The sequence below is a fragment of the Anser anser genome (genome assembly GCF_964211835.1).
Source record: "Anser anser genome assembly, contig: HAP1_SCAFFOLD_118, whole genome shotgun sequence".
Taxonomy (NCBI): domain Eukaryota; kingdom Metazoa; phylum Chordata; class Aves; order Anseriformes; family Anatidae; genus Anser; species Anser anser.
The window spans coordinates 254897-271101 of NW_028153816.1; the positions used below are offsets into that span (position 1 = coordinate 254897).

General features: G+C 46.2%; 1 long non-coding RNA gene across 1 annotated transcript; it reads left to right on the forward strand.

The window, feature by feature from the left end:
- The first annotated feature begins 430 nt into the window (after positions 1-430).
- LOC310891411 lies at positions 431-2165 on the forward strand. The gene is made up of 3 exons (XR_014577565.1): positions 431-498; positions 1103-1297; positions 1812-2165. It is a non-coding gene; the product is annotated as an uncharacterized lncRNA (long non-coding RNA).
- Positions 2166-16205: the final 14040 nt, after the last annotated feature.

Genomic DNA, 16205 nt, shown 5'->3' on the forward strand with positions numbered 1-16205 from the left:
AACAACATAGTGATTTTTCACTGGCGAAAATGAGAACTCCATAGAAAGAGTTAAAAATGACTGCGTTTTTCTCTTTCAAAAAATAAGTAAAAAAAATTACAGAATGTGTCCAAAATGCCTCTACTCACCGTTTGTATGTAATTGAGGGGAGATGTGAAGCCAGATTTCAAGACAGTGTAGTCTTAACTAGTCTTAAGCTAAAGCAGAGAGATGCCTATGAAGGTCAGTGGTAGGCTTCAAGAAAGCGAGTGACCCGCTGGATAACTTCTTCAGGGCAGTACTGGGTTGTTTCCCATTGTGTGTGACCGTAATTGATTTTGAGCGTGGTTGTATTGTTTTTAAAATACGATTCTAATTCTAACTTTGACTCTAAATGTCATTTAACATGCCATTACATCGAAAAACACCTGTGCAAATATATCCTGGAAGAAACAAATTAAGGTGGACTAGACCGGGCTTTTGTAATCATCCTGTGCGGTAAGACTGAAATTTCATGAGGTAAGATAATGGATTTCAGACAGAGTTGATTCTCTTGGACTTCCAACCTCTGAGCGGTCAGTCGGCATCTTTGTCTGAGGCTCTTGCCATTGCAAGGAGGAATTTTGGAAATGAGGGGTTTACTGTGACCATGGTGCAGTGAATTGCACGGTTACGTTGCACTTGTCAGGAGGAAGAGCGATGCAAGTAATACTAGGATAAAAGTTTTCTGCGTGTGCCGTGGAAGGGAAGAGCCATTCTTGTCTTTCCGGTTTTGAATTTGAAGCGTTATCTTCTGCTTCTCTCTTAAAAGGCACCTTTTTTTTAAAAGGCACCTGTCAGGCCTCTTTATGGAGGTTACACTGTGGTCAACAGCAGCAGAAGCTTGTGTGCTGAACAGAGTTGTGTGTTGTTTGGAAGCTTTGAGTTCCACTCTGGTTTTTTTGTTTGTTTGTTTGTTTCTTTGTGGGTTTTTGGTGGCTTTTATTTTTTTCAGGGGCGGGGTGGGAGTTGCGGAGTAGTTTTGAACATTTCTGTGGGATTTGACAAATCAAATTTAAAAGTTAATGTTCATTTTATAGTTCATGTTCAAACAGGATGGTTAACTGTCTTGTTTGTCTCACAGAGGGTCCAACACCTGTGACCAGTAGCAGTGCATCTGCATTTTCTGCTCCTTCTGGAGAATTTCTGGATTTAGACAAATTCAAGAATCCTGAAGGAAGCTGGGATTGGGAGACCTGCTTGGTTCAAAACAAAGCAGAGGCCACGAAGTGTGTAGCCTGTGAAAGTGCAAAGCCAAGCACCAAAGCAGAGCTCAAAGGTAATCCTTAATGATTAAAACGAGGATGCATATTCTGTGATTTATTTTTTGGTTTGCTCTGATTTTTTTTATTTTCTTACCTGTTAAGCACAATTATTTTTTCCTTTGAGGTGTGGCAAAATTATTCGTTTTTCCTGTAGGAATATTGCCTAGATAACATCTGTTTCCACACTTTTCCCCAAGAATAAGTTTATCCTTTTTAGAGAAAAGCTTTCATTAATGACGTGCTTGTTCTTTACATGCCCTACACGTTGTTCATTTGGAGTTCAGACTAAAAACATGATCTTTCAAAGAAGTTCGTATACTTTTTAAAGCCAGGTGGTGGGCAGAAAACACAATTGTGAAAAGTTTTATGTAGAGAGGAAGCATGGGGTTTTCTTGTTTGTTTTACTGTTTGGTGGGTTGTTTTTTAAACAGTTTTGACTGGAAAGATCAGGACTAGAATGTAGTTCAAACCTTCATGTACTGCAGATACACCGTGGGTTACGGACTTGACATTCACTTATTTCTGCAGGTTTTGGTACTGCGACTGCGTCCACAAAATGCTGCCTTGCCATCATTTACATTCGGTGTTCACTCAGAGTGTTCAGGTGCAGAGTCTGCAGCTGCCTCACAGTTTACTTTGGGAAGGACAGAAGAGAAGCAGGATTCTGTCACTACTGCTGCTCCGTTAGTGTTTGGAAAGAAAGCTGACACTGAAGAGTCAAAGACACAGCCTAGCTTTTCAGTTGGGAAGTCCGAGCGTACAAAAGAAGAGAGCACAGCAAAACCTATGTTCAACTTCAGTTTCGTTAAACCATCAGAGAAGGAACCTGAGCAAGCAAAGCCAGCTTTTTCATTTGGGGTCCAAACCAGTACTTCAGGTAAACAGAATATCTTTTGTCTTCACTTGTGCGCTTATGTCCATCAAGTAAGACCTCTGAAACCATACTAGAAAAAATCTGCGGGATTTGATATGTTCATGTACTAGAGCTTTAGAAAAAGTTTAATTCCTATATGCAGCATGTCTTCTGTCCTGGTTATTGATACGTACGCAATTAGTAGCAATCCCTTTTTTGATCTCAACACTAGGTTTAGACAAAAAATTGCGACACCTTAAGGAACCTGTCCTGCATCTCATACAAGCACAGAAGTTGCAGTGTCTCAATGCTAGCAGTACAGTTGGTGGTAAAATCTTTAGTAGGGTGAAATAGAGGCCTCACACTTTTCAGAGAAAAAAAGAGATGAGAGAGAGTATCTTATTCCCACGTACTTGCAACTATGCTGCAGAGTGTACTGCTGTTACTCTAGTGCTACAAAGGTCCAAAAATCACTGAACAGTTATTAGCCAGTTTTGTATTCCTTTAATTTGTTGAAAGACTGCAGTAGAGGATTGAAGTTTTTATTGAGGATCACTGTGTGGAAAAATTCTGATTGTTAAATGTCATTTGTATGACTTAAGAACCACGTTTTGGAGTACAGAATTCAGTATTAATTCCAGAAGGGGTAAGGGAAAGGACATTAGCTAGTAATCCCGAACAAAAGCAGTGTATAGAGCTATACTGATTTTAATCGCAGTATTCTTACAGTTGGTCTGTTACTGAACAGATATGTTTTGGGGAGATATGGTGGCCAGGGAGGCGTGTGTGTTTGTGTGCTTCCTCTTCTAGTTAAGGTTCTGGGGTTTGGTTTAGTCAGGAAAATTCGATGAGGCACCTTGTGTAAAAGGAAATGTTAACCAGCATTTTTCAACACGGTGTAGTCCCTTAAAAGTGTCATAGATGAAAAGAGGCCATAACCGCTGGGGGAAAAAGTTAGTGGGAAACTGAGAGCAGGATCACATTCAGTAGTGAGAGAGCAGCAGCCTAGGGAAAGCTGATGAATGACTGTAACAGATAGTTCTATTTTAAGTGTAAAACAACACTCAGTACTTTATAATGGTGGTCTTACCAGAGGGTTCTTCTCCATGGCTCCTAAAAGCACGTCTTGAAGGCATTCGAGTGCAGTGAACTTAAGCTGTAAGAGCTGGGCTGGTAAGCTTGGCCTGATTTGAAGCTGTAGGCACGGGGCTATAATTTCTGAACAGGCTACAAAAGAAACTGTACCACTGTGCTTTTCAGTGCTCCGTTTAGCAAAGCCATCAAATTGTTGCAGGCAATTGATGTTGTTCTTCTAAGAGCACCTGAAAGATATTTTTGTTTGAAGAGTTCAGAGGTACCGGTTAATACTGGTTCAGATAATTACAGCCAGCTCTTGGTGTTTGTGACCAATAAAGTTTGTGGCTCCAAAAGGAGTGGGTTAGTGCTAACTGATTAACTGCTGTATATGCAGAAATATGGAATCTGATTACTTACGCAGAGAGCACTTAAAATGTATTGTTTTGCTGGCTCTCAGTGAGTTGCATCTTAATGCTACCAAGGAATAAGCTTTTTGCTTCTGGCCCAAGTTTTTTAATTTGGTGAAAGCCTTTTCTGTGCACGTGCACATGCCAGAGAGGTTGCTTAAGTAATAGAAGCTATAGTAGCTGCTATCTTCTGTTTTTTGTAGAAGACAGAAATTGAATTCGTTAGCTTTGTAACTGTTATGCATACCAGAATTGGTTTTCTCCCTTTTGAAAATAGTAGAGGGTATGCCTATGACAGATTTGGTGAGCAAGGTGATCAGATGAGGGCACTGCAAGACTGCCAGAACGCACCAGGTCTGGGGGGAAAAGGAATCCGGCTGAGCATAGGAATTTCTAAAAGGTAACCAAGGAGTTGTGCATTGATACAGTTATTCTAAATAATCAGATTCTTGTAGCTCTGCCTTTGGAAAGTCTGTGGCCCTTGCTGTAGTGGCTGCACACAGGATGCAGTCTACAAAACCAGAAATGCAGAAGTCCTATGTTTTGACTCCCTGGATTCATCAACCTGCTTCAGGATGGCTGGGGGAATCCAACTGTTAAGTCTAGCCAGACAGCGCAACTTGGGCTTAGCTGCCATTGTAACCAGCCTTGTTTCTCAACAGTAGCAAAGCTGAATGCATTGGTAAATATTTTCAGGTTTGGGCCTGCATAAGGTAGAAGGGACAACAAGTGGTTTTATATGCTAGGGAGTTCTTGTTCTTAGAGCTTTCCCTCTAGTTTGAGAGAAGCACATAACTAGTTTTACAGTGGGTTGAAAGGAAAGAAGTGGGGGGGAAAAATGGGAACGCAGGGGGAAAGCCAAAGGCGTTATTACTAGAACAGGTTTAGAATGCTATTCTTTGCTTTTCATGAGCTTAGGGCAATGGGGAGTTTAAAGCTTAGCACTTCCTGAGAGGGTTTCTTACTCTACCGGCTCAGTTCTATCACTTATTTAAGGCAATTCAGGTCTCTGAACGGTTAAAGAATTGATACCAAATTTGATGAACTTTGATCCAGGATACTGACAAAACAGGACTTCATATAAACAATTTCAGTATGTTCATGAGGTTAGCTTGTGTGTTCTGTTAAATAGTAAAAAATGACACTTCTGTTTCTGTTTACCTAGCATAATTCTGCAAATGTTGCCTCCTTCTGCTTTAGAATGGAAATGCTCTTCTCCAAGAGAGCACTGTCCAAACTTCTTTGCCAAAATTTTTTGATTAAATTAATATTGTTTTATTTTGAAAACAAGAATAAGCCACAAACATGTTTTCTTGCTTCGGCTATCCAGAAGAACGTCAACAGTATTTTCAGATTTTCCTTCCCTACACAACTGTATGTAGGAAGAGTGCAGTTGGAAGCAGAAGACCTAAGATGATGTATCTTCTGTTTGTTTACTACAGTAACAAGACAATGGATTACCTCTTTATTAGAACTTGTGTAGCTTTGCAGTATTGAAACAAATGTAGGTATTAAAATACACATCAGTAATACGTTTCTGAATGGCTGAGTACCGTGCTCTCTTAGCATTGAAATACCCAGCCATTGGATTAGTTTGTCCCTCATGTTTGCTGAGTTTGGAAGCTATTTCAGAATGCCTTCAGCTTGTATTCTTCCCCAAAAGCATAGAACTCACTTCTCTGCATCCCCAATTCAAGTCAGAGAAACTGGGCACTGCAGACACAGGAGGTCTGCCTGTACAGAATCAGTGAAGACAAGTCTAAACAGCGGATTTTTTTGAATATGCAGCTGGGTTATCTGAATGTTCTTTATGCAGTGTACCTCAGTTTTAGTACAGATAGCACTTGTCTTGGTTCTTGTCATTAGTCTGAAGCTGCCCCTGAGAAAATCTTGAAAGGGAAAGTAGTGAAATCTAATCAGCAGGCCCTTTCTTCTTAAGAACCAATGGAAATGGATAATCTGACTCCATTCACTTCTTTCTGGAAATAAGATCTATTAATTAACCAAACAAAAGATAGAAGGGTTAAGACTGCATCTTTAAAGCAGCTGTGCTTGATAAATGTCTCTGGTCTTAAATCAGTCTTTAGCAAAGCACAGAGACTTAGCAGCAGCTTGCTTATGCCAACGCTAAAAATACTTGATGTGTACAGGTAACCATGTCAAGGCTCTGGAGTTAATCCATGAGAACAATTCCTTCTGGTATTGGCAAAGGTGAGGATGCTTGCTTCTATAGAAATGAGGTTTTGAGCTGTGACTTAAGCTGTCACTTAGGTGACTGTTTAGGAAAGCTTCCTTTTAAGTTTTGAAGTATGTAAGCTGACAAATTGTTTAAGTTCAGAACTGGGTTTACAGTCTCTTGTTCTCTGACTGTATGCAACTTCTCATGTTTCAGACTGAAAGCAGAATTGCAGCGGTACCAGTCATACAACTATAATGCTTATTGCCAAGATTACCAGAACTACTACTCGCAGCGGAGTTACGATGCTTACGCTGACTACAACTACAGCTCCTATGCTCCCTATGACAGCATGCAAGCTGTTGGAGACTGCTCTTTAGGAGATTCTTTAATGGCTCCAGCTGTTTTTGAGGTAAAGATACTGCACGCTTGCTGTAAAGAAAATATTTCACAGATAATATGTTGTACACACAAAGATTTGTGTGAATCAGCAAAAAGAATCCGAAGTTGAAAACATGCTTTCTGCTTAGTGTGAAGTTAAAAGAGCAGATTCCATTCAGAGGTGTTTGTATTTAAGTGCTTAAATAGTAAATCCATAGAATTAGTGATTTATACACCATTATTTGTTCACGCATACCAAAGAATGGTTTTGACAGCATAATTGCGTACGCTTCTTCTGTTCCTGTTCTTCTGATTTGCTTTGCTTAAAGCAAATTAAACAGTTGTTGTAAGTGGTCTTATCGTGGTCAATGTATTAGTTGTGACCTCCGGAGGTCCCTTCCAACCTGTACTGTAATATTGGCTTTCTTCTAAAAATAAGTAGATAAAATGCCATCTATCCTTGTAGTTGTAGGAAGAAGGAATGGGTTGAGACTGCAGCACTTTGAATCTGTGATGCTTTCTGAAATGAGTTATGATTAAACTTAGCCTTTTCTGTCTTTCAGGAATCTTCAGTTATGACTGCAATCGGTGATGACCTAATTACTGACGGTAATAAGGGTTCTATCATTGTCACTTGAGTTTAGCCATCCTTGTGCCTTTTAACAATACAAGCCAACCTCTACTGGATGAAGAACATCTTGAAAGTTCAGCTGAGGTCAAACCTCTGTGGGGTTGATCTGCAATCAGCTGGGGTTTTAAAGCTGATACAGCATACACTGACCGCATCAAGTAAAACGGGACACTGTCAATGCTTCGCAGCAGGTTTCTTGTACCTGTGCCTTCATTCCCATTTGAAAATGGTCTAAGACAGAATTTTGTTCTTTGTATTGGTTCCGCTAAACAGATTTTATATTAGAAACTCAGTAATATGCAAAAGCTTTGTTCTCCACCCTGAGGTAAAAGCTTATGTTGCAGATTCCAAAAGGAGGATTCAGCTTGCACTTACAAATACGGTACAAAACATATTTGTGTCCTGGAAGGTTTGCAAAGTACCTCACGTGGAGGCATTTTGTGTTAGTGTTTAGAAACTATCCTATGTAACGTGTATTGCCGTAGAAGTGAATTAAATGACTCTTGGGAGGGTTTCATGGCTGATTATCCGTAAACGTTATCTTTACTATCTTAAACATTGTCTTTGTCTTTATCTTGAAAGACAGTTCTAGTCCCAGCCTTCTAATATACAAATTCCCAAAAGTTGGAGTTGTGAGGCTCAAAATTTTAGAGGACTAAATACCTCACTAAAATTAGTAGATCTAATAGCTTATTACACTTAGCTTAAAATACATTTTATTAGCCATTTCACGTGAAGTTTTTTTGTGTGCATGCCTCAGATTTGATACTTGGACTTACCAGGCTTTTATTTTCAGATCCACAGCTCTACTTGGATGTTGATGAAATGAACAGACAATTCACGGAGACAAGCGAAGAACTCTACGATTCACTCATGAATTGTCACTGGCAACCTCTGGATACGGTCACTTCTGAAATCCCCTCTGCTATTTAAGTGTCTTCTAGAGCATGACCGTTAGGACCAAAGTGCTAAAACTACATTTCTTCTACATTATTCTAGCTCATAAGTTTTAAAGCACAATGATAGGTTGGGTTTTTTTTGCTATGCTTTTGACAGTTTCTGTAATCTTTTTGTTCATCACTCCCTTCTTGGAGCATCATGAAGTCATGTAAATATTCGAGAAATGTAAAGAGGTAAATGGGGTCTAAAGATAGACTTGCCTGTGTAAATAAAAAATTTGTTTCTGCAAACCTGCCAGCAAGAGATTTTACTTGTACCTGTGTACAGCACGTTCTCTTCCGGCTTATGGAATTTAACAAGGTAGTAAGGGTATTTCATCTGTCTTTATTTTTATATGGGCATTAGGACACAAGCAAAATCTAGCTTCCCCTTGTTTTCCTGGTTCCTTAGGTAAGCGACAAGCCAAGCCTTTCATGTGCTTGCTTAGACTGGAAGTATGTATGGGAGACACTCACAGGCCTTGCTATGGAAACACCTGTGCCCACTTTTTCCTGCAGGCTGCTGGCTCTAACTGTACTACTGATACATGCTAGGTCAGCTAAAATTGGCTTATAAATAGGGTATGTTAAGCATATGGAAGTGTAGACTTCAACTGCCATAGCTACAAACATCCCATGGAATGAGGATGATGTCTGCTGGCACTCTCTGCATCAGCATTCAGTTTTCCCTTGCCCTTCTTACTGTTAGACTTCTCAGCTGACGTTTTACAGCGAAGAAATTGCTACAACATAATCCGTGTTCTTAAACCTAAAAAAAAAAAATCTTGGAGAAAACAACTTGCTGGTTTTCCCTCCTTGCTGGCAAGGAGAAAAATAGTCCACCAGGAACAACAAAAAAATCCTAGTAACAGCTCCTTAAGTTATACCCTCTGCTACCCTCTCTGATTGCTCTGGTCTTCCTTCATTCGTGGTAATGAAGTTTTTAAAGCTCTGGTAGAAGGATGACAGTACTCAAGTCAAAGGAGATGAGAGCAATGAGGAAAGCTTTGCTTTAAGCTAGAGCAGTCTTGCGAGTTGCTGCCTTTATGCTGTTCTTTATCTTGAAGGGTACAGAGTCTTTTCCAGTCATAGGGACTCCATAACCCTATGAGTATGGAGAAATAGTTGCTAATTAACAGTGTGTATAATAAGTAAGTGAGGCTGGAAACAAAAGAATATTCCTCCAAGAAAAAAAAGGAAGCAGAAATTACTGTACTTAATAGCTGGGGAAGCTGTTAAAGCTAGTTGACACAGTTCTGGTACTGCCGTGTGTGTTTTGGGGGCAACATAAACCATAATTGCTGTGATGGCAGGTAAGAATCCAATTCTTTTTTATGGCTTAGTGTAGTCAGTGAAAGCAGTGGTCCTAAGCTGCATGCTGTTCTTAAATGTAATGCAAATTCTCTTTTGTGACTCCTCAGTACTTCCAGGTTACTTGTAGCTGATCACCAGCAACTGCTTCTGTTAGCTATTAGCTGTTGGGTTTTTGCTAGGAATACTTTCAGTCCTGAATTGAAATGATGACATCCTGAAACAGAAGAGGCTCTTGGAGTATTGTAGGAAGCACATTCTTCCTGGTTCTAGTGCAGGTGTAGACGTAGGAGGAGACAGAAGGCAAAGAACCTCACATAGGTGGAGGGGGTGAGGTGGCATCACAGTTAGAGCTGTTGCAGTTAACTCTTCCCAAAGCATGAAAGCAACGTGGCTGGGAACAGGGATTTGTTGGGTTGCTTCTTTGTGTGAGCCAGGGAGTCTTTTGAGGGGCAGATTAATAAGAATATGACACAAGGTAGAGGTGCAATAGATGAAGCAAAGAATCTGGGTGGGAAAAGGGTTGCTTGTACGTGTCTATGGAATTGTTTCAGGGGACTGAGCTGGGGCAAATTCAAGATAATAGATGCAGCCTCCTTGAATTTGGATGGCAGTGCTGAAGCTTCAAAACCTTACAAGCTTTGATGCCACTTCAATTGTAGTGCATAGCTGTGGTACTTGAGCTCAGAAGTGCAAACTGCACAGGATTTTTTTATCTATTTTCTTCAACGTGAGCAGCAAAACATCTTCCAGGAATGTGCCTGGGTGCTACGCTGCTTTGACACGGCTTGCTTTGCATCACCAAACACAGTAGTTAGGTTGCATCGAGTACTTTGTGGAAACATTCATTGTGTTGTCACCCAGAAATGGGATGCTACAGATATGTGTTGGCCCGGCAGTATCAGTGCTGGTTTTTGGCCTTTGAGAGGTTGGTCCATAACATGTGACCTGTGTAACGAGAGGCCCACATAGATTGGTGACTTCATTAAGTCTGATGCTGTGGTGGTGTGTGACCCAAGGCCCTGAACGTCAGAAAATCAGGCTGTGGCCACCTATTTTATGCAGACTTTGCCTATTAACAAGGTCTCTACACTGTACGTTAGAGACGTGCGCCTCCTTTTCCGGACTAGATAGCGAAAATACCAGTTTTGTAGTTCAGTGAATGAGATTGGTTGGGCTGTTTGTTCTCCAGAGCTGAAAAATGTTGGGAGTGTATTCTCTTGGAGTCCACAGAAATGAAAATGATGAGAGGAAGAGAACGTTGGTTGCAGCCCGCGTGCTGCTGTTATAAAGTAGTTCTCTGATGTCTTTTTCCCTCTGCTGAGACTTATCAGCCTATCGTCCTTTCCTGTTAGGAGCGCATACCTGGCTTGGGATGGTGTGCGCAGTGCAGATTCTTTACCGTAAGAGCACAGTGAATGCCAGACTTCTTCCTGTACTGCCGTGTTAACCGTGAGTCACAAATTCAGGAAGCAGTGATTGCATCGGAACTGCTAGAATGCTTTGCGGAGTCTTTTTACTGGGTAAACTTCACAGCTGCAGTTACAACTTCCAGCCTGTGTTAGCTGAACACATCGTACTGGTGCCCGCCATCAGTTTGACAAAGATGGGATTGCAGTAGGGACTTGCTTTTTTCCTTCTTTTTAATTAAACAAGTCTTTGAAGCAACTTTTCCAACACCACCAGACTTCACTTCTTCCAGTTATTTTCTGTTTTACTTAGCTGAAATGTTTTTTTTTCTTCCAAGCTTGAGGAAGTTTTCTACAAGAATGTCCCGTAATGATTTCATAAACTCTTTTCGTTGTACCTAGCTGCAACAGAGAGTGCTTTTATTCAAAAACCTGCTGGTTTTCTCTTCCAAGAAGTAGTGGGGTTTTTCCTATCTCTTCACTGATGGGAAAGGCTGTAGGACAGTAGCTTGAGGGGCTACTAATGCTGTCATCAGTGAGCCGGGAAAAGGCAGGAGTCCGAAACGGGTAAAAAGTACTTAAAAGGATACCAAAAGAGTAAATGGTACTTAAGCCGTGCATGTTTCTTTTTGCAGGGATGCTCTGGACTAACCGCTTCTTTCTAGCACTACCTCAAAGTAACTTGCAGATAGACCTCACAGGGAAGGTTGATCAAATGGTGATGATCGCTGTCATTCTGCTGGACACGCAGATACTTGCCTTTCGTTTTGGCTCATTTTTAATACCAATTAACTTCAGTGCATCGCGTTAATAGACACCGTTTGACTGCATCGGCAAATGTTTCTGAGTCGTGAGTGTCATTAAAGGCCTGTCACCCTATGGAAATCCTTCTAAATAAGAAAAATGGCATTTAAATAAATAAATAAAGCAGCGTTTGAACTTATGGGGATGCAGTGCAGTGAGACCAGAGAGTGCAAAGGCACCAGTGGGGATGCAGTGCAGTGAGTCCAGAGAGTGCACTGGCACCACTGGGAATGCAGTGCAGTGAGTCCAGAGAGTGCACTGGCACCACTCTGGATGCAGTGCGGTGAGTCCAGAGAGTGCACTGGCACCACTGTGGATGCAGTACAGTGAGTCCACAGAGTGCACTGGGACCACTGGGGATGCACTGCAGTGAGTCCAGAGAGTGCACTGGCACCACTGGGGATGCAGTGCAATGAGTCCAGAGAGTGCACTGGATCAATTGGGGATGCAGTTCACTTAGTCCAGAGAGTGCACTGGCACCACTGGGGATGCAGTGCAGTGAGTCTAGAGAATGCACTGTCAGCACTGGGGATGCAGTGCAGTGAGTCCAGATAGTGCACTGGCACCACTGGGGATGTAGTGCAGTGAGTCCAGAGAGTGCACTGGCACCACTGGGGATGCACTGCAGTGAGTGCAGAGAGTGCACTAGCACCACTGGGGATGCAGTGTAGTGAGTCCAGAGAGTGCACTTGCACCTTGGGGATGCAGTGCAGTGAGTCCAGAGAGTGAATTGGCACCACTGGGGATGCACTGCAGTGAGTCCAGAGAGTGCACTGGCACCACTGGGGATGCAGTGCAGTGAGTCCAGAGAGTGCACTGGCACCACTGGGGATGCAGTGCAGTGAGTCCAGAGAGTGCACTGGCACCACTGGGGATGCAGTGCAGTGAGTCCAGAGAGTGCACTGGCACCACTCTGGATGCAGTGCGGTGAGTCCAGAGAGTGCACTGGCACCCTGGGGATGCAGTACAGTGAGTCCACAGAGTGCACTGGCACCACTGGGGATGCACTGCAGTGCCTCCAGAGAGTGCACTGGCACCACTGGGGATGCAGTGCAGTGAGTCCAGAGAGTGCACTGACACCACTGGGGATGCAGTGCAGTGACTCCAGAGAGTGCACTGGCACCACTGGGGATGCAGTGCAGTGAGTCCAGAGAGTGCACTGGCACCACTGGGGATGCACTGCAGTGACTCCAGAGAGTGAACTGGCACCACTGGGGATGCACTGCAGTGAGTCCAGAGAGTGCACTGGCACCACTGGGGATGCAGTACAGTGAGTCCACAGAGTGCACTGGCACCACTGGGGATGCAGTGCAGTGAGTCCAGAGAGTGCCCTGGCACCACTGGGGATGCAGTGCAGTGAGTCCAGAGAGTGCCCTGGCACCACTGGAGATGCACTGCAGAGACTCCAGAGAGTGCACTGGCACCACTGGGGATGCACTGCAGTAACTCTAGAGAGTGTACCGGCACCACTGGGGATGCAGTGCAGTGAGTCCAGAGAGTGCACTGGCACCACTGGGGAAGCACTGCAGTGACTCCAGAGAGCGCACTGGTACCACTCTGGATGCAGTACGGTGAGTCCAGAGAGTGCACTGGCACCCTGGGGATGCAGTACAGTGAGTCCACAGAGTGCACTGGCACCACTGGGGATGCACTGCAGTGCCTCCAGAGAGTGCACTGGCACCACTGGGGATGCAGTGCAGTGAGTCCAGAGAGTGCACTGGCACCACTGGGGATGCACTGCAGTGAGTGCAGAGAGTGCACTAGCACCACTGGGGATGCAGTGTAGTGAGTCCAGAGAGTGCACTTGCACCTTGGGGATGCAGTGCAGTGAGTCCAGAGAGTGAATTGGCACCACTGGGCATGCACTGCAGTGAGTCCAGAGAGTGCACTGGCACCACTGGGGATGCAGTGCAGTGAGTCCAGAGAGTGCACTGGCACCACTGGGGATGCACTGCAGTGAGTCCAGAGAGTGCACTGGCACCACTGGGGATGCAGTGCAGTGAGTCCAGAGAGTGCACTGGCACCACTCTGGATGCAGTGCGGTGAGTCCAGAGAGTGCACTGGCACCCTGGGGATGCAGTACAGTGAGTCCACAGAATGCACTGGCACCACTGGGGATGCACTGCAGTGCCTCCAGAGAGTGCACTGGCACCACTGGGGATGCAGTGCAGTGAGTCCAGAGAGTGCACTGACACCACTGGGGATGCAGTGCAGTGAATCCAGAGAGTGCACTGGCACCACTGGGGATGCAGTGCAGTGAGTCCAGAGAGTGCACTGGCACCACTGGGGATGCACTGCAGTGACTCCAGAGAGTGAACTGGCACCACTGGGGATGCACTGCAGTGAGTCCAGAGAGTGCACTGGCACCACTGGGGATGCAGTACAGTGAGTCCACAGAGTGCACTGGCACCACTGGGGATGCAGTGCAGTGAGTCCAGAGAGTGCCCTGGCACCACTGGGGATGCAGTGCAGTGAGTCCAGAGAGTGCCCTGGCACCACTGGAGATGCACTGCAGAGACTCCAGAGAGTGCACTGGCACCACTGGGGATGCACTGCAGTAACTCTAGAGAGTGTACCGGCACCACTGGGGATGCAGTGCAGTGAGTCCAGAGAGTGCACTGGCACCACTGGGGAAGCACTGCAGTGACTCCAGAGAGCGCACTGGTACCACTCTGGATGCAGTACGGTGAGTCCAGAGAGTGCACTGGCACCCTGGGGATGCAGTACAGTGAGTCCACAGAGTGCACTGGCACCACTGGGGATGCACTGCAGTGCCTCCAGAGAGTGCACTGGCACCACTGGGGATGCAGTGCAGTGAGTCCAGAGAGTGCACTGGCACCACTGGGGATGCAGTGCAGTGACTCCAGAGAGTGCACTGGCACCACTGGGGATGCAGTGCAGTGAGTCCAGAGAGTGCACTGGCACCACTGGGGATGCAGTGCTGTGAGTCCAGAGAGTGCACTGGCACCACTGGGGATGCAGTGCAGTGAGTCCAGAGAGTGCACTGGCACCACTGGGGATGCACTGCAGTGAGTCCAGAGAGTACACTGGCACCACTGGGGATGCACTGCAGTGAGTCCATAGAGTGCACTGGCACCACTGGGGATGCACTGCAGTGAGTCCAGAGAGTGCACTGGCACCACTCTGGATGCAGTGCGGTGAGTCCAGAGAGTGCCCTGGCACCACTGGAGATGCACTGCAGAGACTCCAGAGAGTGCACTGGCACCACTGGGGATGCAGTGCAGTGAGTCCAGAGAGTGCACTGGCACCACTGGGGAAGCACTGCAGTGACTCCAGAGAGTGCACTGGCACCACTGGTGATGCAGTGCAGTGAGTCCAGAGAGTGCACTGGCACCACTGGGGATGCAGCGCAATGACTCCAGAGAGTGCACTGGCACCACTGGGGATGCAGTGCAGTGAGTCCAGAGAGTGCACTGGCACCACTGGGGATGCAGTGCAGTGAGTCCAGAGAGTGCACTGGCACCACTGGGGATGCAGTGCTGTGAGTCCAGAGAGAGTACTGGCACCACTGGGGATGCAGTGCAGTGAGTCCAGAGAGTGCACTGGATCAATTGGGGATGCAGTTCAGTTAGTCCAGAGAGTGCACTGGCACCACTGGGGATGCAGTGCAGTGAGTCCAGAGAGTGCACTGGCACCACTGGAGATGCACTGCAGAGACTCCAGAGAGTGCACTGGCACCACTGGGGATGCAGTGCAGTGAGTCCAGAGAGTGCACTGGCACCACTGGGGATGCACTGCAGTGAGTGCAGAGAGTACACTGGCACAATTGGGGATGTACTGCAGTGAGTCCAGAGAGTGCAATGGCACCACTGGGGATGCAGTGCTGTGAGTCCAGAGAGTGCACTGGCACCACTGGGGATGCAGTACAGTGAGTCCACAGAGTGCACTGGCACCACTGGGGATGCACTGCAGAGACTCCAGAGAGTGCACTGGCACCACTGGGGATGCAGTGCAGTGAGTCCAGAGAGTGCACTGGCACCACTGGGGATGCAGTGCAGTGAGTCCAGAGAGTGCACTGGCACCACTGGGGATGCACTGCTGTGAGTCCAGAGAGTGCACTGGCACCACTGGGGATGCAGTGCAGGGAGTCCAGAGAGTGCACTGGCACCACTGGGGATGCACTGCAGTGAGTCCAGAGAGTGCACTGGCACCACTGGGGATGCAGTGCAGTGAGTGCAGAGAGTGCACTGGCACCACTGGGGATGCACTGCAGTGAGTCCAGAGAGTGCACTGGCACCACTGGGGATGCAGTGCAGTGAGTCCAGAGAGTGCACTGGCACCACTGGGTATGCAGCGCAATGACTACATAGAGTGCACTGGCCCCACTGGGGATGCAGTGCAGTGAGTCCAGAGAGTGCACTGGCACCACTGGGGATGCAGTGCAGTGACTCCAGAGAGTGCACTGGCACCACGGGGGATGCACTGCAGTGAGTCTAGAGAGTGCACTGGCACCACTGGGGATGCACTGCAGTGAGTCCAGAGAGTGCACTGGCACCACTGGGGATGCAGTGCGGTGAGTCCAGAGAGTGCACTGGCACCACTGGGGATGCAGTGCAGTGAGTCCACAGAGTGCACTGGCACCACTGGGGATGCAGAGCAGTGACTCCAGAGAGTGCACTGTCAGCACTGGGGATGCAGTGCAGTGAGTCCAGAGAGTGCACTGGCACCACTGGGGATGCACTGCAGTGACTCTAGAGAGTGCACTGGCACCACTCTGGATGCAGTGCGGTGACTCCAGAGAGTGCACTGGCACCACTGTGGATGCAGTACAGTGAGTCCACAGAGTGCACTGGCACCACTGGGGATGCAGTGCAGTGAGTCCAGAGAGTGCACTGGCACCACTGGGGATGCAGTGCAGTGAGTCCAGAGAGTGCACTGGCACCACTGGGGATGCAGTACAGTGACTCCAGAGAG